Source organism: Stegostoma tigrinum, chromosome 31 (genome assembly GCF_030684315.1).
Source record: "Stegostoma tigrinum isolate sSteTig4 chromosome 31, sSteTig4.hap1, whole genome shotgun sequence".
Taxonomy (NCBI): Eukaryota; Metazoa; Chordata; class Chondrichthyes; order Orectolobiformes; family Stegostomatidae; genus Stegostoma; species Stegostoma tigrinum.
The window spans coordinates 20,927,490-20,948,906 of NC_081384.1; positions in this window are offsets into that span (position 1 = coordinate 20,927,490).

Genomic DNA, 21,417 nt, shown 5'->3' on the forward strand with positions numbered 1-21,417 from the left:
AACAAAGTGTGGAGGTGGATAGACGCAGCAGGCCAAGGAGCATCTTAGGAGCACAAAAGCTGACGTTTTGAGCCTAGACCCTTCATCGGAAAAGTGGGAGGAGGAGAGGGATCTGACAGTTGCAGGAACAGTTGAACTCATATTCTGCTTGGGAACCCTGCAGCCCAATGGTGTCAATGTGGATTTCACAAGCTTCAAAATATCCCCTCCCTCCACTGCATCCCAGCACCAGCCCAGCCTGTCACCGCCTCCCTAACCTGTTCTTCCTCTCACCTAACCCCTCTTCCCACATCAAGCCACACCTCCATTCCTTACCTACTAACCTCATCCTGCCCCCCTTGACCTGTCCGTCCTCTCAAGACAGACCTATCCCCTCCCTACTTCCCCACCTCCACTGGCTCCATCCCCGCTCCTTTAACTTGCCTGTCTGCTCTCCACCTATCTTTTCCTCCGTCCATCTTCGATCCGCCTCCCCCTCTCTCCCTATTTGTTTCAGAACCCTCTCCCCCTCCCCCTTTTCTGATGAAGGGTCTAGGCCCAAAACATCAGCTTTTGTGTTCCTAAGACGCTGCTTGGCCTGCTGTGTTCATCCAGCTCCACACTTTGTTACCCTGGCAAAATGCCATACTTGAAGCTTTGTTGTTTGTATCAAAAATGCCGCGAGGAGAGATTAGATAAAACTTCTCAACTTCAGTCATGATACATTTTGGGTCTTGCATTATGAATGATGACATTTCAATATTAAAGAGTGTTGATTATTTAGATCTATATCTATTTACCAGAAGATTTAGCATTGAAAACTTTATCTTTCACAATTCAGAGCCTGAATCATGTGCGAATTTTCTCCTCCTTGAGCATTAATAGCACTTTTTAGGGCACAAATTTTGATCATGGACCAAATTTTCCATTCTGCTATACATTCCACATCATCACAAATGTATTATTGCCAAAAGTTGCATCTGCAGATATCCTGCATTTCTTTTTGTCTTCTTATTCACTCAACTTAACCCACAATAATATTTAACATTCCAGCTCTTGATTTAAACAAGAGCTTCTCTTGCATCCTGCTTCTCTTTGCCTTTAAGATTTTGTATTCACTGTATTGTTCAGAGATAAAAAAACGCCCAGCACAATTGACACTTGAGATCATAATTTCAATCATTGAAAATAGAGAGTAGAGAAAATAGAGAAAGAGAGAAAAGCAAAAGCTGTTTCAAATCATGTTTAACTTTGACATGATTTCCTGAAAGAAATGCAAGGAGCAATTCTTTTGGCAGACGCTGTTGGACAAATAGGAAAAGTTTACTTCACAAAATAATTACAACCATCTGCGACATGTTGGATTGACCGATTTAGTCTTTCAGACAGAAAGAATGAGAGGAACAGATTCAAAATGGCTGACTTCAGAAATCTTTAAGCTTTGACTAGAGTTAACTCACTGGTGTGATTACATTAGAACATCAATTGAAACCTGGTTACCCCAATAACGTCATTGAATGTCAAATACCTTCCACTCAAATCATTATTTGGGGGAGAAGAAAACAACTTCTCATAAGGAACATTCCACAGTACAGTAATATACTAATGGCATCAATCAATCTAACAAATTAGAAATATGAAAGCTGCACCAATTTGTGGTGAACACAAGCTAGGCAGGCTAGTTGTGTGGGAAAAGGAGATTGTAATAAATGCCTTCCAGGCTGAGAACTCATTTTAGATTGTATCCTTAAATTTCAGAGTATCTGCGCATGGAAACCTGCAGTGTATTGACAGAGGCCTATATTGATGCCTGGTCTACTCATTTGATTTTAGATACCCCTTCGCTGGCTCAGAGCCAGTTTTGTCAAACGGCTCTCAAAATTCAACAATCTTCCATGACATAAGAAACCAAACTCCTCTGCTTCATTTCTAGAGCTAAAGTGCCTGTACATTTTCATTCTCCATTACACTGGGAACATAATATTCCCCTGATACTGTGAAAACAAATATTAAAGAGACCAGCATTCTATATGGAAAGAGATGATGTCTTCTGAGTTACAAAGGTTAGTTCAGAGAATTATCAACTTATAGAGTCATTATGACAGAGAGACAGAGAAAGAGAGAGACCATTCTACCCACAGAGTCAATGTTGGTTCTCTGCATGAAAAATCCAGTTAGCTTTATCATGCGATGCAATTCCTTCATACGCCTATTCAATTTTCTTCAGAAATCGTGGATCTTCTCCTCATCCACTACCCTCACAGGAAAAGTGAGTTTCAACTCATTATCACTCACTACATAAAAAGAATGGTCAATTGCTCCCTTATCCTCATGTCTTGAACTTTAAATCATTGCCGCTAGTTCTTGCACTGCCCATATCTATCTTACATAAGCATACCATAATCTTATAAACTATCAAATGTCTTCTCAAGCAGGTCAAAAATAAACTGCTGTGGGTGCTGGATATTTGAAATAATGACAGCAAACCCCAAATACTCAGCCAATCAGCATTTGCACAGATAAAAACAGGGTCAACATTTTAGATTTATGACCTTTAATCAGAACTGCTCCTCTTTCTCTCAATCTATTTTCCTTCAAGGAGAACAGAGCTAGCTATTCTATCCTAAGCTTTTGGTTAAACCGCCTCATCCCTGGAACCATTTTTGTCAATATTTTCTGCACCAAAATCCCCAAATCCTGATACTAATATGAGGTGATAAGAATAGCTTGCAATATTCCACCTGTGCCCCAATCAAGCATTGAAAGACTCAGCTTAATGTCCCTGCTTTTGCATCCAATACATCCACTAATGAAGCACAAAGGATCATAAGATGTAAGTGCAGAAGTATGGAGGACTAGCTCAGTTCAGGATACCTAGCCAGCATGAGCGATTTGGACCGAAAGATCAGTTTCCATGATGTATGACTCTATGACTATTTTGGTAACCACTCTTTTAATATGTCCTACTACCTTCAATTGTCCATGAATGTATCTCAGTCCTTGTGCACTCTTGAGAACTGCCTTATAAAGTCTCCATTGCCCTTCACTACCACTCTGCCTGAATGTTTCACTTCATACCTCACAGTATCATGGCCAAGTTTGAAGAACTCCACCACCTCTCTGTATAGCTTCATTACTGCTTAGGCCACAATGTAAGTTTAAATGTGTTCTCTGGTTATGGATATAGCCAATTACACACTTTATTTATATTAGATTTAGAATAAAATGATAATCAACCAAATTTCTTGATTAAATAACAAAATTAGTGATTTATAATAAAGCAAGATTTATTCAGCTAAGCATCAAGATGGTATATTTATTTCGCCTTCAAAATAAAACACGGACACCTCCACATATACACTTATAAAAAAAAGACAAAGGACGTTGTCTGCAGAGATTAAGGTTGAATAACATTAGTGTCTAACCATTTGTTCTTGAAGGACAAAGGAATAGCACATGAAATGTTGAAGGTGGCTTTCAGTCAGCATCCTGGTAGAAAGGCTGGTGTCACTAAACAGAGACAGTTGTCATTGGGACCTTTCTAGATACAGCTCATTCAAGTCTCATTGAGAATTTGGAGGCTTTTCAGGCTGGGGCGGTGTTTCTGTTGTCACAATGAATTCTCCAAAAGAGTTTCTTCATAATGGCAGGGAATGAACTTTGTAGCTTCCGTTTCCCAGAAAGATGCACTCCACTCACCTCAAAAGTATATATAATCACCCAGGTATGTGATTTCCACTGAATAAGCCCAAACAATTAGTTTAAACAATATGAATTCCAAGAAGCATATTTTAGCATAAGCACCCAACTTTGTTTGTAACGGTAGCTTTGAAAATTTAACCAAAATCCCGGTATGTCTTTCATTGTTTCTGTCAGAGATGGGTGACAAATGCTGGACATACAGTGGTATCTGCATCCCATGAAAAGATTAAAGAAAAGAAATATGAGCTTAATAATATTTAAAGTCAAAACCTTGCTTTTGAAGTATGAAGTGATTTATCTCATAGGCAAAGTGGAAAAGGACAATATAAAACGAAGGGTACGAGTCTACAGGGTGCATGAGCAAAGATACCTAGAGATATGTTTGTATACCATTAAACTCTCAGGGCAGGTTCAAAAGCTATTAAAATCATAATACATCCTGGCTTTATAAAAAGAGGTTTAAAATTATAATGAATGTTTATATTTTATTTGGGAGTTAGATTCTAAAAGTGAAAGAAAAATAGATTTTACATTTCAATTCTGTGAAGATCGGGTTTTAAAAAAAACCAAAGCGATTTTGAACAGAGTTAAGAAAGAGCATTACCAAGAAGTCTTGTCATTTTAACCAAATTGTTAGCAAGCCATTCAGGAGTTAAATTGCAAAGGTGTTTGCTGTTCGGGGCTTACAACCCAGAGAAGGGGCATCAGAGAAAGAGGGAGAAGAGGTCTATAACAGCAGAAGTGCTGTTAGTAGCAGTCTCCAAAGCGGACAGACAGGGTTAGAGGGTTGACTTCTGTGATGCTTGTTAGAAATCTTCAGAAGCAGAAGGCTGTTGAAGTGTTATACAAGAACACATTAGAAGATCTTTGTTCAAGACCCTGATGTTAGGAAGTAGTAGTGAGTTGGCTAAACAGATTGTTTAAAGGTCTCAGGAAGAAATATTACTTCAAGAAAAAAAAAATGAAAGTGCAGAAATTTGTAAGGAAGGAAAATGATTTCAGCTGTGCCAAATGAACTAGAAGTTTTTGTGTTGCTGTAGAAGTACTACTTCACTGAGATTTGTAAAGCTGTTGCTGCAGTTAAAGGTTTTCTTTTTGACATGTGGAATGAGTTTGTTGTCATTGCTCTTTCATAGTTTAATATAGTTTGTGTTTATTTTTCTTCGGTGTCATAAATTTGTGTGTTTTGTTAAAAGTATTTTGGCAAGGTTTCATGAATTTGTTCAGTAACTGAACGCCACTGTAAGAGTAAAGAAAAAAATTACAACGTATGGTCCATCAAGCCAGGTTTTAACCTGGGATATGATTTGTCAAGCATCCTCATCAGTCGGAATCATAACTAATTACGGATGGGAAGTTTTAAATGAATCCCAGCATTTTGAGGTAAAAGGAGGGGAACATCTATTGATGTGTCACTGCTAGAATTGGCCAAGGACAGAATCTTCCATTTTATTGACAACGTGTCAGTTTTGTTGAGTTTCATAGAAGGTTTCTCTCCACAAAGCCAAGCATAATCTCTCACAGCATCTTATCAAACCAATCTCATTAAGTACTTTCCTAGACCCTGTGGTGCCCCTTTTGCCAGTTTCTCAGCACCATTCTGTAATCCAGAATTCCCAGCAGAACTTGCCACTGTCTGTATACCTGCCAAAAGACTGACATCCATAACACCATAAAATCTTTAAAAGGCCACTGATAACGTGATGGCACATCTGTCACAAAGGAATGCTGCTCATGGTACATAGCCAGCAGGGCTGACACTGCCTCACACATACAGTCTCCCAGAGTTGTACACATCTCTCATCCTAGTCACTATTTAATCACCAAGCCACACTGTTTACCTGTCCTTAGCCACACCTTATCTCAACACTCTGTCTAAGTCACTGCCTGTCTCTACCCAATGTTTGTTGTAGACCCACATCTCATTATTGTCCAGCAGGGGACCAACAGATGCAGCAATTGGATCATTCTAAAGATGAGCTTTTATTTACAGGCAGCAAAAACAAACAAACAAAAAAAAACTGAAGACTGCATTTCACCTCAACAATGCAAACCAAATGCTAGCATTATCACCATTGTTCCACAGTCCATGATGGTCTGCTGCATCCAGTTGTCATTGACTGGAACCAGGTGAAAATCAGGTTCTATTTGGCTTGTGATACCTGATGCACCTGAGCTCAGTCATGGACACAGAGTGCTTCCTCTTCCACGACATCCTTGTCCTCTTACTCACAGCTTCAAGTTCCTCAGCCTCCAGCACACTGCCTCACAGTCTGCTCCAACTATGCAGATCACAGCGCAGCAGGCTGATGTGGCAAACCCTGTCAGGAGTACACTAGAGCAAGCCTATCCTCAGGCTGGTCCTAGCAATGGGACTGCGTCTTCAACGGGCCTATCGACTGCTTCACCAGGGGCCCCGTCAAACCATGGCTGACATTATATCTGAGCTCCACTTCAGTCAGGGAATTGCACAATGATTTCATTCAACCCTGGTGTCAGTGGCTAACAACCTACCCGTCTAGATGGTGAAATGATTGCATTTTAAACGTAGCTGCAGTTTGCAGATACATGCTTTTTGCATTTGCCCCCACAATGTCTTAGTGCCCAGCAGACATCAATCCCTCCACTATTTCACATCAAATTGACACGACTCTGCCAGCCTGGGCATTATCCAAGCCATTTTCTAGTTTTAGTTAGTGATTGTGATGGCAATTGGTGGCAAGGAATGTGGTGGGCATCACGCACACCAGATTCCATCTTGCCATCAGGAATGACACCCTTATCCATAAACCTGAACCTTTGTGTCCTGTTTTACCTTGCATTATTCTGACAGCCCATTTCCACTCATCCCATACTTGTGGGGATCTACCACATTGAACTTTGTCTTCCCATGTCCTCCTTGCCCCCTGAGACCTGTCATTATGATTATTGATGTCCATCATGGTCCTCTATTCCTCCAGTGGTGATCTTGATCAATAATGTCCCATCCTGCCTACAATGCATCCAATTCTGTAGCACTTGCCCCTCTTATACAGACATGAGTGCACAGCTAACAGATCCTACACGCACCTCGCATCCAACTGCAAGTAAAGTGCTAGCTTAGTATGAGATGTGATTCCCATATTGGACAACATTTGCGACCCAATAGAAAGCAGAAGTGAACATTGTTGGAAACAAGTATCAGTTAAAAACACAATGACTGATAAATCGAAAACATATTGTAGCAAGATGGTGAAGGACAATGATTAAGAATTAAACACTGCTTGAACTTTAAGAAGTGTTTGTGATGATTTAGAATCAAATCATAAGTAAACATAGAATCAGAGAATATAGGAACAGGACCGAATTGTTAAGCCCTTAATACCTGATTGGTCACTCAATGGCTGATCATCCAACTCAGTCCCCTGTCTCTGCTTCCTCCATATACCTTTGATCGCTTTACCTGCAAAAACTACATCAATCTCTTTCTTGAAAACATTTAATGTTTGGCCCTCAATCACTTGCTGTGGCAGAGAATTCAACAGTGTGTCTACTCTGTGGGTAAAGACTTTTCTCCTCTCTCGATCAACACAGTGAGCCAGATTTTCTGAGAATGGACAATCACACACAGGCAGCTGCTCTGTTCCTTCTTTTTTATACCATAAAATGCTCCAAGTTTCTGACAGAAAATTCCAATTAGGCCTGTCCTGGTGCAGAACAGTTTAGATAAGGTAAATCACACCTCCATTTTTCACAGTAGTCAGTTGCCATTTTCTGAAAGTTAAAAGTGCACCATCGTGTCAGCCACTTTGACGGTGCTTGTGAAAGTGTAAGTATTTTGGGTAAGTGAGAGGTTAGGATGCTAGGTGGTTAGGGAAAGATTGCCAGGTGGAAAGGCTGCCAATTGAGTAGGACGGGGTGCCAGTTAAGTAGAGTGCCTGATAGTTAGTGAATAGGGTGCCATGTAGGAAGGACACCAGGCAAATAAGGCGTCAGGTATGTAGGGTGTTGGGGCAAGAGGACCAAATAAGGGATGGACTGTTTAAAATAGATGACGGTGGGCAGGAGATAGTGGAGTATATCAGCAGCAGCAGGGTGGTTTACAGGACTGGCAGGGCAATGGCATTGATTTAAGCCGCAAAAGGCAGGTAGTAGAGAGGAATTCAGTTCAAGTGGTGGAAGGGGTGGGGTCAAGCTCAGAAGGAAAGGGGACGGTGGTTGCAAGTTGGAGTAGAGAGGAGTCTGTTCAGGGTCTGGGAAGTGAAAGGTGTCTGGGGCAAGTGTGGTTGAGAATAGGTGTAGTAAGTTGTGGCTGTCAATTGAATAGTTACTCGTAACTAAATGCCTGACCTTTCCTAAGTAACACTTTACTCAACTTCATGGATCCTTCCAAATTCTCCAATTTAAAGAGACACTTTTACAGGAATCCAGGAATAGAACAATTGCCTGGCACATTCTTCAATTTACTGGGCAAGTCCACCAGAGTCTGTTACATCCAGGATTCCTGATACCCCATGCATAATTATTACCTGTGCTTCAGAGACAACTTCTGACCATCAGAAAATCCAGCCCACTGTTCTCTCAAGATATCTTAGTGTAAGCATACCATATGTTGAAAGTATAGCCTGATTTCTCCATTGGGATTTCAAACAGAACTAACACATTAGCAGAATCCTAATGGTCTTATTTCTTCTTTAAAAGTATAATTTTAGCTCAACACTGGAAAATAATTTGCAACAGATAAAACATTTTAGTTAAGATGCTGCGAAATAAATACAATTATTGAAAATTAACGGAATGCCTAGATGAACCATTTCCTTTGCTTCTGAAGTATCAAGACAGACCCTGGGTCCATTCACAAAACATTCAATTTCCTAAATAATGCTTCCTAGCAAATAGTGGGAACAATCTAGTCTAAATTACTTCCTGTCAACTTGGACAATATCCAGGCACATGCATTTTGATCACAACTTTAGAAAAATGACAGTGGCCATTTTTTCAAAATGAAAATTGTAAGCTTACATTGTTTAAATAATCAGGAAATGCTGTATTGCTGCAAGCTTTGTGATGTTCTGCAATATGATTGGTCTTATTGCTTAATGCATATAAGTGTTCCAGCTGAATTGTAATCTCCTATGAAAATGTAATTCATGACACTAGTTTTTGATCCAACACTGATAATTAATGAAATCTTAATATCCAAAAGAAAATACTGAATAAATTTATTTTGTGTTGTAGGGCTTCCTGTCATTAGCAGTAATGAAATAGCTTTGGCTTTCCATTGCCACTAACTATTGAGCCCATTTCTACCATTGAGTTGCTTGACTCAACTCAATGTCTGTCAACGCATTACCTTGACAAAGTAGTTTTATATGATGTCAAGTTGTCACAGGATTTGAATTGACTGCAACTGGTACAAACCAGTCTGATAAAGTTGTCATTTGGATCATTTAAATGCCAGGAAATTGCGTGCTGTTCTTTTCATCCTTTGTTACTTCTAAAATTTAAGCATCAATTCAATGCCAGTATATATTGCATCACATAAAAATATTCATTATTTACCATTTTCTCTGTCCCAAGTTTAACCCAGATTGGCTGACCCTACATCACTGAAAACTGCTGCTGGTCTCAGTCCTGGATTTTGTTCCTGTGTCAGACATGGCCTGATGTAGAACAGTACGAATGCTTCCTCTAAGTGAATGTGAGCTTAGTATTACAGCTACATTCCAGGTCTGTTAGTCAGCAGGTTTTTTTTTGTCTGTCAAATTTAGGTTAATTTGAGTAAGATTTTCCAGATCATTTAGATTTCAAAAAGATTCATTTTAGAAGTGGCTTTTAACACAGAAGCTGCAATCAATTTAATGTATAGTTTACATATGTTAAAGGAGGTAATACATGCCATACAACATCATTCACACATGGTCAATCTTTGATAGATGCTATATTGCTGTTTATCCTACAACAAAATACCATGATTTCATACAAATATGTGCCTCCCTTTTTGTATGTGTTGCAGTCTGGGAACTAAGAGGACTGTCTAGAAATCTATTTCTTCAGGAAAATCTCCAAGTTACATTTTGAAAGAAAGGGGTGTGCTTTTTTTTGAGCAAAATAAAATGTTAGGGTATATCTAACCTTAGGAAAACCAATCATTTGTTCAAGCAATAGATCTTAAAAGGCCATCAATAATATTTTTTGTTAAATCTGAAAAAGGTAAAGCTGCTACTCTGAATGAGCAATGCTGCATCAAAAATGGATCTCACTATTCCCGAAAATGTGTAGCTGGTGGGAGGGCTGTTTTCAGACATTTAATGTTACTTGCCAGATCATTTCTGAAATGAAGTGGTCTGGCACAGATTCCAAATATAAACCAGGAGATGATAAAGGAAGGTTAAGGAGGAGTTAGGGGACAAAGGCTGGCAGACAACACATTAATGACACTTAAGACATTTGAAAAGTAAATGTCAAAAGATGGCTGGGAGCTTTTCAGGAAGCAGAGGGTCATCTGAAATGGGTGAAAGGTGGAGGTACTTAATAAATAGTTTGCATCAGAGTAGAGTAAAATTAGAGTTTGAGAACACACAAAGAGTGTGTGGATGCTCCACACTGGCAATAAACATTTAAAAGGACACTGCAGTTAACAGGATAGGCATAAAAAAGATCATGACACCCTGATACTATTCTGAAGGAAACTGGGTGTAACTTATTGATCCAGAGTTTCTTTTGTAGACAAACCAGGATTTTGTGCTGAACTTGTGCTTAAAACTATGTTAGTTTCAGAAATGCAAAATTTATAATAGATTGTAATAAACAAGAGCATACATAGAAAAACAGAGAACAGTATAGCACAGTACAGGCCCTTCAGCCCATGATATTGTGCCGACCTATTATTCTACTCTAAGATCAAAACTGCCCTGCATATCCTTCATTTTACTACCATCCACGTGCTTAAATGTCCCTAATGTATCTGACTCTACTACCACCATGAGCAGGGCATTCCATGCACCCACCTCTCTCTGTGTAAATAATCTACTTCTGACATCTCTCCCATATCTTCCTCCAATCACCATAAAATTATGCCCCCGCGTAATAGTCATTTCCGCCCTGGGAAAAAGTCTCTGGCTATCCAGTCTATCTATGCCTTTCATCATCTTGTACACCTCTATCAAGTCACCTCTCATCCTTCTTTGTTCCCATGAAAAAAGCCCTAGCACCCTCAACCTCTCCTTATAAGACCTGCCCTTGGTCCAGGCAGCATCCTGGTAAATCTCCTCGGCAACGTCTCTAAAGCTTCCACATCCTTCCTATAATGAGGTGACCAGAACTGAACACAATATTCCAAGTGTGGTCTAACCAGGATTTTACAGAGCTGCAGCATAACCTGGTGACTCTTAAACTCAATTCCACTGCCAATGAAATCTAACACATCATACGCCTTCATAACAACCCTATCAACTTGGGTGGCAAGTGGGATTTGAGGGATCTATGGACATGGACCCAAAGATCCCTCTGTTCCTCCACATTGCCAAGAATCCTGCCATTAACCCTGTATTCTGCATTCAAATTTGACCTTCCAAAATGAATCCCTTCACACTTTTTCAGGTTGAATTCCATCAGCCACTTCTTTGCCCAGCTCTGTTAGTGAAATCACCAAGTATGGGTAAAACACCATTCATTATAATGTGGAGGTGGTAATGGTTGAGCTGGGTAACTCTATTGATTAAGGTGGCAACGTCAAAACATCCAGATGATGCTTATCCTTAAGCTAGAGAGTAATGTTCTGCCTTGAAGGGAGTAGACAAAGATTAGAATAGTTTTGTAACTAAAAGTTAATGCACTGCTTGCTTAGATTCAAATCCCAATACGACAGCTGGTGGAGTTTATATTCAATAATTTAAAAAGAAATCTGGAAGTGAAATTAGTCTCTGCAATGAAATACTTTGAAACCCACTGATTCATTCTGTCCTCTAGAGAAGGAAATCTGCCATACATATCTTCTCTGGCCGAGACATGTCACCAGAGCTACAGCAATGTGGTTGTCTCTTAATTGCTTTCAAGAACAGCAAATGCTGGTGACTCCCACATCACGTAAAGGGAGGAAATCCTTCCCTCACTTTTCTCTAATTCTTTAGTATAAGCCCACTTGGCTTAACCATTCCATTGCAGGCAGATTTTCTTTGTTTCTGTCAACTACAAACTTAACCTGTTTTAGAGTGAACTGATGCCCCTGCCAGATTAGTTGATGTCCAATTAAGTTTGACATAGGTGAAGCCATCTGAGGACCCTCTTCTTTTGCTAAGAAAATGAGGAATTGAAGAAGATTAATTCTCAATGTTTAATATCATCTCACATCGAGTCCATGCTACAGACACTGAGGCAGCCATCTCAGGCCCAACTGAACCCAAGGTTGGGGTTGAAGTGCCCAGTAAACTGATAGTTTCTACTTGTTCAAAAGTATCCTTGAATGCAACGAAATAATGTAATAAATGTGAACTTATTTAATTATTTAACACACATGTATGGCTTAGAAGGGGTGGACGCTAGGAAGTTGTTTCCGTTAGGTGGGGAGACTAGGACCCATGGGCACAGCCTTAAAATTAGAGGGGGTAAATTTAAAACGGAAATGAGACGACATTTCTTCAGCCAGAGAGTGGTGGGCTTGTGGAATTCATTGCCATGAAGTGCAGTGGAGGCCAGGACGTTAGATGTCTTCAAGGCAGACATCGACAAATTCTTGATCTCACAAGGAATCAAGGGCTACGGGGAGAGTGCAGGGAAGTGGAGTTGAAATGCCCATCAGCCATGAATTAAATGGTGGAGTGGATTTGGCCTTACTTCCCGAATGGCCTTACTTCCATTCCTATGTCTTATGATCTTATCATCCCAATCGACATTCAAAGTCTTCAGTTTTGCTTTTATGATGCATGGCTTTCAATGATATGAATTTTCTTTGTCTAACTCGTAACCATCTATTTGACAATAAAAGGTTGAAGGCCCAATCACTTAGCTTGCCAAATGTAAATTGGAGCTAATTTTCAGATACTTATTAGGGGTGTTAAGTTCAAGGATTCCCCAGGAGGAGGCCCCAGAGGTTGGCATTGTGACTCAGTGGGTAGCACTGCTCACTCACAGTGCCAGTGACACAGGCTGAATTCCACCTTCATGCAACTATATGTGTGGAATTTTGTACATTATCCCCGTGTCTGTGTCGGTTTCCTCCAAGTGCCCGGGTTTTCTCCCATTTGCAAGTTTGTTGGAATGGCCATGCTAAATTGCCCACAGTGTCCAGGAATGTCCAGGCCAGGTGAGTTAGCCATGGAAAATGCAGGGTTACAAGGATAGGGTAGGTGGGTGGGTCTGGGTGGGATGCTCTTTGAAGGGTCGATGTGGACTTGATGGTCTGAATAGCCTGCTGCCACACTGTGGGATTCTATGAGAACAAAAGTAGTTTAATGAGAATTCAATTTCAAAAACCCTTTTATGCCAGGAAATAAATGTAGTAACTCTTTCCAAGACATTTCCGCACCTGTTGATTAGGATTTGTTGAGATGATTAAGAACAAACCTATGCAATTCACGAGGCTGGAAATGCATAAAAGCTAAAGTCACCATCATCCCAGACAACCATACAGTTGCTCTTGTATTAGAGACAGATGACTAGTGGTGGTTTAACCTGAGTGTCAGCACACCTCAGAAGAGAGGGGAGAGGCTGAAAAGGCAAAACCTTCATGGCAACCTCAGCCAATGTGTGCTATTGCCCTCATTCGACAACACAAACCAGAAATCCAGCCAACTGAGCTAACTAACTAGGAGATGCACACACAGAAAATACAGCTGTTTTTTCAATGCTGTTACAGCAATGGAGAAGGAATTCCAAATGAATTCCAATGCCACGTGCTTCGGATTATGTTTCCAAAGCTCTTTCTTTGGTTGTGAATTGCAAATGGAAAGGAAGTAACGCCAATGTTCCTTGTAAATTGTTTGCAAGTTGTAATCAGGGAGATAATTTGAATAATGCAGGATAGGCTACCAATTACATGCCAACTATGCAAAAACTAAATTACCTGTCTTAGCCTTTAAGGATGATTCAAAACAAGTTCTATTTACCAGTATTATCATTGTTGTTTCTGATCAGTCCAAACTGACCTAGTTTATTGGGATGGCTTTACCAGTCTGTATAAATTGACATTAAATAAATATGTGAAGATTAATGTTGAGTATTCTGCTGCCCTTGTGGTTTACTGTGTCATGGTTTAGAAAAGACATTTTGAAAGGGGAATGGTCATGTACAGAATAATTTTGGCATCTGTTGAATAAGTAGATGTCTAAATATTAATCTTTATGGCTTCCCAATACCTTATCCCACTGAATTAATTAAGTGTAATATCTTTCTATTTCATGAAACTGTTATATCTTACATTTGCATGTTCAAAACTTTCTTTTTGTGGAGAAGTATATAGTTAAGAGGGCATAATTATATTCAGAAAATACTATACTCTTTACAAGGACAGGTTGCACCAGCTGGGGGGAAATAGGCCTCTATTTATGAGGGGAGGGATCCAAATTTAATTATCAATTTCACAAGGTCTGAAAATGCCATGTTAACTCTTATTTCAAGGGTAAAGTAGAAAAATTTGTCTTGACTGATGCAGCTCAAAACTAGCTCTCTGTTTATTTATAAAGTCAGAGACTTATCAGGATCCTATGCTTCAAGAAACCAGCCATTTTCCATGAATGAAGAAAACACCAAGTTTTATGTTAGCCTGAAAAACAAGAAAAAGGCATACAGGTGTGGATTTAACATTATAGTCAACAAAAGTTTGTGCAAGATTTTCATTAATGGAAGCTATTATCCATGAAAGGGAACATAACTAATGCCTACCAAGTCGTACATATCATTAATTCCTTCAGGTATTCAAATCTAGATCGACTTGAATGGAACAATAAGTCTAAGTTGACATAGAGGAGAGTTGAGCCGTTAGGTTGTGGAAAAGTCCTTGTGAATTAGAAATTTACCAATGTAACACACTAACTCAAAAGGGAAGGAGACAAAAAATTGTAAGTATAGGCCAATTAATTTGACATCTGTTGTTGGGAAGATGTTAGAGTCTATTATAAAGCATGTAATGGAGCATTTAGAAATATATAATATAATGAAGCACAGTCTGCATGGCTTCATGAAGGGGAAATAGTGCTTGACAAACTTATTAGAATTTTTTCAGGATGTAATAAGCAAGACAGATAAAGGGGAGCTTTTGAAGTAATATCTTTAAAATTCTAAAAGATGTTTTATATAACATGACATATTAAGGTATCTAATAATCTAAATGCCCGTGTGTGGAATTAGCATGAATAGAGGGTTTGCTAACTAACAGAAGACAGGGCTGCAACCTGTAACTTGCAAAGTGACACAGAGATCAGTGCTGGAGTCACAATTATTTACAAGACATGTTAATGACTTAGGTAAGGGAAATGAATTTGCTATGGTCAGGTTTCTGGATGATGCAAACATTAGCGGGAAGGGAAGTGAGAGGGTGACAAAGTCTGCGGGGGTCATAAATAGGTTGATTTTTGTGGCTTGTGTGCAAGAATTCCTAAATCGCTCTCTGTTACAGTTTTCTGCAGTCTTTCTGCATTAAAATAATGCTTAGCTCCTCTAGTCTTCAAGCCAGAGTGTATAATTTCACATTTTTCCACATCATTTTCCATCTTCTAGGGTTTTCCCCATTCATTGGAGAAAGCTGTCATTGGAGAAATGTAAAAGTGTATTGAAAAATAAAGCAGATCAAATTCAATCCATCAGTCTACTCTTGATTATCAGGAAACTGATGGAAGGTGTCATCAACAGTGCTATCAAGCAGCATCCGCTCAGCAATAAACTGCTCACTGCTGCCGAGTTTGTGTTCCGCCAGGCGCACTCAGCTCCTGACCTCATTTCAGAATTGGTTCAAACGTGGATAAAAGAGCTGAATTCCAGAGGTCAAGTGAGAATGACAGCCCTTGACATCAAGGCTACCGTCAAACCAGTGAGGCATCACAGAGCCCTAGCAAAACTTGAATCAATGAGTATCAGGGGTAAACTCTCCTCTGGTTGGAGTCATACCTGGCATATAGGAAGATGGCTGTTGTTGGAGGTTGGTCATCTCAGCTCTAGATTGTCTCTGCAGGAGACTGTAAAGGACTGCAGATGCTGGATACTAGAGTAAATAAATGTGGAACTGGAAAAATACAGCAGGTCAGACAGCATCCGAGGAGCAGGAAAGTCAACATTCTGAGCCTAAACCCTTTACCTTATCCTTGACCAGAATCTCAACTGGACCCACAACATAAACACAGTAATTACAAGAGCAGGTCAGAGGCTAGGAATACTATGACAAGTATCTCACCTCCTGACTCCCCAAAGTGTGTCCAACATCTACAAGGCACAAATTAGGAGAAAGATGGAATACTCCCCACTTACCTAGATAGGTACAGCTCCAACAACCCTCAAGAAGCTTGATACTATCCAGGACAAAGCAGCCTGCTTGATTGGCACTGCATCCACAAGCATCCACTCCCTCCACACTGACACCTCAGTAGCAGTAGTGTGTACTATCCACAAGATCCACTGCAGAATGTTGCCAAATATTCTTCGACAGGACCTTCCAAATTCTGACCACATCTGCCTGGAAGGACAAAGGCAGCAGATTAAAGGGAGCACCACCACGTTCAAGTTGCCCTCCAAACCAGTCACCATCCTGACTTGGAAATATATTATTGTTCCTTCACTGTTGCTGGGTCAAAATCCTGGAATTCCCTCCCTAAGGTCATTGTGGGCCAACACGCAACAGGTGGACTGAGGCAGTTCAAGAAAGCAGCTCATCTCCACCTTCTCAAGGGCAACTAGGAATGGGTAAGAAATGCTGGCCAGCCAGCAAAGCCCACACCCCACAACTGAATTGTTAAAAATTTTAAAGAAGAATGCAATAGCAGAACATTTAGGAATACATAACAGAATCAAGTAGAGTCTGCATGGCTTCCAAAAGGGGAAATCACGCTTGAAAAAGAAATTTAAAAATTGAGGAGGTAACAAGCAGGGTGGATAAAGGGAAACCAACATTTATTAGTATTTCCAAAAGGTATTCGATAAAATAAGATCCCATAGTGTTGGAGGTAGTATATTAGCATGGTTAGAGGATTGCCTAACTAATGGAAGGCACAAAGTTAGGATAGGAGAGGCATTTTCAGGATGGCATCCTGTACCTAGTGGAGTGCTACAAGGATCAGTTGTTTGCAATATTTATTAATGACTTGGAAGCTGGAAGTGAATATGTTTCTACCATGTTTGTATCTGACACAAATGTCAAGTGGTAAAGACAACACAAAGAGTCTGTGGGGAGACTTTGACAAAGAGAGTTGACAAAAACTTGGCAGATGGAATATAATGTGAGGTTATGCACTTTGTATGGAAGAAATGAGTTGGACGTCATATAAATGAAGAAAGGCTGCAGGAAGTTGGACAGCAGTGAGATTGGGGTCCTCATTCATAAATCACAAAATTCAAGCATTCAAGCTCAGAAATTAAGAGGGAAGGCAAATGGAATGTTGCCCTTTATTTCAGAAGGAATGGAGGATGAACAGAGGGAAGGCTTGCTGAAATATACAAGGCACTATCTCGAACACACTTAGAATACTCTGAGCAGTTTTGGACCCCCTATCTAAGGAAAGATATACTGACATTAAAGCCAGCTGTAGAAGATTCACTAATTTGATTCCAAATATGGAGGGATTTTCCTCATCAGTAGAGATTGAGTAGTTTCAGCTAGACCTGATTACAATGTAGAAAAATGAGAGGAGACCTCATACAAATATATAAGATTCACTGGGGCTTAACATGGTAGGGGCTGAGAAGTTGTTTCCCTTTAAGAGCGAGTCCAGGGCCAGAAGGCTTAATCTCAGAGTAAGAAAATGCCTCTCCTATCTCAGTTAAGAGGAGGCATTTCTTCTCTCAAAGGGTAATGAAACTGAAGAATTATTTACAGTAGACAGCTGTCAAGGTTGCATTATTAAGAATATTCAAGGCTGAAAGAGACAAATTTTTAATCAATAAAGAAATCAAAGGTTGGGGGAAAAGGCAAGAAAGTGGAGATAATCAGATCAGCCTTGGTTTTCTTCACTGATGGAGCCGATGTGATGGTTTGAGGGGCCGATTTCTGCTCTTGTGCGTCCTGGTCTAAAGTGTGAATTCCATCCAATCCCGCAGTTAGCAAGGTTATCCTAATCTCAGTCTCTGTTTCATTTCCCCTTCAGTGCGTTTTTGCAACAAAAGAATATAGAGTTCACGAGAGTGATCTGAGGGAAATGTGCATTTCTGCAGCAGACACTTTGGAAGAGGAAACCTCAGCAATTACTGAGATTATACAGAAGATTGATTTTGCTAGATCAAACCCTATCCTTCATTCCATTCCTAAACCATTCCGACATGAGCTGCAGCAAAGCTGCAAAGTATCACCCGGGATTAAAGCCAAAGGCTGACCATGGGGAAATTCTTTGGGTCTATGTCATATATTTGCTGCTTTGCTTACTTTACAACCGAAACTCCAATACGCTCCGTGGGTATATGAATTGTCAGAATGTTTTTAATTAGGATATTCTGACTCTTCAAAGTAATGGATTTGAGAAATGAACAAAGATAAAACACAAAAAATTTAAAATGTCTGCTTGAGTGTGATTTATCCCTTCACCTGAGTACTAATAAGAGAAGATTATTTTGTAGATGAGCATTGATTTCATCATCATTGGTGTGTTCTTCCTAGAGATATATTAGCAAATTAATTAAAGTAACCCATGGATGATCCTATATGTGGAATAAGTGCTGTATTCTGAACCACATTGTTCTGCATTTGAATTGCAGAAAATGAATGCGAACAGCTGCGTAATTGTATACAATCAAACTGGGAACAAAATTCATAATTTTGTATCATTTGAAATGCTCAAATAGTTATTTAGCACACTTTAATTTTATTAATTTCAATTAGTGAATCCAAGAAATCGTTCTGCTTCCTTGCTTTCAAAGTTTACCTTTATTACCATACAACATGTGTTGAATGCATGTCCTAATAGCTATATCCAGCTTAGAATAAACAAGGTAAAGCACAGCTCTGATCCAAGCTCAGAACCTCAGTGCACTGAACCACTTCCCATTCAGTCATTTTGAGAAAGAAATCCTGATCCAAGCATAACATTCAAAAACAAATGATGCATATTTTCAAGTTAGCTGTGTTTTCATTTTCTTCATGACACCTATTCCAGAGCTGAACTTCATCAAGTGGTAGTGAAACTCTTGTAAAATTCACCTTATTGATATGTTTACTGTTGATAGCAAATTGCTACCTGATTTGAAACAAGTAGCAATTGTAAATTGGCTGATTTATCTGTTCTTCAAATAAAATTTCTGATCTGTGTAACAAACTGTTTTAGAGTTGAAATCTTATAGTTTATGATTAATCAGTATTTCTAATATAAATACCACTGAGCGTATCATTATCCATATGTATTGATAGCTTGAATTTCTGATTCACAGATGCTGCTAGACCTGCTGAGCTTTTCCAGCAAATTCTGGTTTTGTTTCTGACTAGGACTGCTGAGTTAGTCCACGTTATTGATAAAATGCAACACAATGGCATTGATTATAGACTTGAGAAATATTATGCTGAAGAATGGCATCATAGTGTACTGATTAATAAGAAATTCTTGGATTGCATGCCAAAAAACGTCTCCAGTTGTTTCTACACAGTTAACGTCATAGGAATAGGCCATTAGACCCAACCATTCCATGCCAATGTTTTTGCTCTAATCTAGACCTCTCCCATCTATTCCTGTCTAAATCTATCATTGTAAACATCTATTGCCTTCTCCTTTAAATGTTTTCCTCTGTTAATCAATGCTATTCAGTTCAACCACTCGCTGAGTTCCATTTTCACACTGGTCTCTTGGTGAGGAGGTTATGTCTGAGATCCCTAGAGATGGCCACTAATTCCACTCCTCCCCCGTACAGGGAACATTTGTAGTGATTATAATGAGGTCAGCCAGGTGAATCTTATAGAATATGAGTTCCCTGATTGGGGCTGTTAATCTGGTCCAATCAGGGAGCCCTAGCTGACAGATAAGAACGGGACTGTCAGTGATCCTAATTAATCTGAGAGCTGGCTCTGAAGGAGCTGGATCAGTGTCAAGAACTCTCCGTGTATAAATAAAGAGTGACTTCGTGATGGGATACCAGCCGCTGTGGAGCTATTTCAATAATCTTTCTGTATCTACTGTTTAAAAGTCTTCATTCTATCAAAATTTTCTATTCAATCAGCCCACTGTTTTCTTGTTTCCAGAGAAAATGACCAAGCTTGGCAATCCCATCCTGATAGATATACCCACAGAATTTTGGTATCATCCTCACACAACTCTGATCTTTTGGATATGGAAACTTACCTGAAAGAATTTAACAAGTTCTATTCCAAAAGACCTGGGTAACAGATTCATATGTTTGTGTTTGCTGAAACAAATAGTTCAGTTGTTAATCCTGAGTAGAATTCCTTTGTGGATCTCTTAATTTGCAAGTTTATTTGCTCTAGCATTATCATCAGCTGATATTTCAGGAGTGATTTTGTTTTACAGTTACTATTTAGCTGCTTTTCCAATATGCCATCACTGGGCCATAATCTGCTATGACTGGCTTTTTTAAAGAAAACTCAAAATAATTTACACTGAACATTAGAAATAGGCCTCAGCCTGTGTATATCAGTTCTACCTGCACAAAATATTGAAAGCTTCTTACTGTATGACATTGAAAACAGGTTATATTGTAGCCACTATTTCACCCCCAAAACACAACAAAACAATCTCCTTTGTTACAATTTGGTTTTGTTGTACAGAAATAGGGAGCAGTTCTCTGTTTTGGTATTTTGTTCTGAATAACTTAAAACAATGTTTAAAAAAAAGTTCAATTTATTTCTTTTTTAAATTAATTGGAATTCAACTTCTCATTGCCACCCAATCTCCATTTGCCTTGATTCACTGAGAGACCAAAATTCTTTCACCTTAAGCCTAGTCAGCAATAGAGCATCTACAAACATTTGTGGTGGAGGATTCCAAAGATTCATAGAGCTTTGAGTGAAGCAATTTCTTCCCATCTCAATTCTAACTTATTGTTTCCTTGCCTGGAGACTGCTGGCAGAACTGGCACTCAGATGGCGGAACTGGCTCTCAGCATCTACTCTCTCAAGAATCTTGAATGTTTCAATAACACTGCCTGTCATTTTTCTAAACATTGGAGAATGTGGAAAAAAATTTACTCAACATGTCTGTTAAAACAACTGATCATCTGCCTCTAAGCCCTATGTTGAGAGAGATTCGCCTCCTTCCAATTGGCTTTCAATATTGATGCCATCTTCCCCATGCAGGGGGCAAATGACTGAGGAGAGCACAGCTGGTGCTTCTGCTGGTTTTGCCCAGCCTCAGTCAGAGCAGTTGACAGCAGTGTACCTTCATACTTTGACCCTAAGAAAAGGTGGACTATGCACCTGCATAAAATGCTCCCATGTGGTGTCATGATTGTCAGTCTAAGCGACTTCTCAAAAAAGTTAGGAATCACTTTCTAGGCAGTGGTCTCAGAGAAAATTACTTTGAACAGCAGACTCTCACCTGACCAGGTCTGGAGATCTTCAAGAAATCGAAAAATCTTCAGAGCTTGTCAGGTTCACTGAAAATGTTCTTCCTGTGCTTA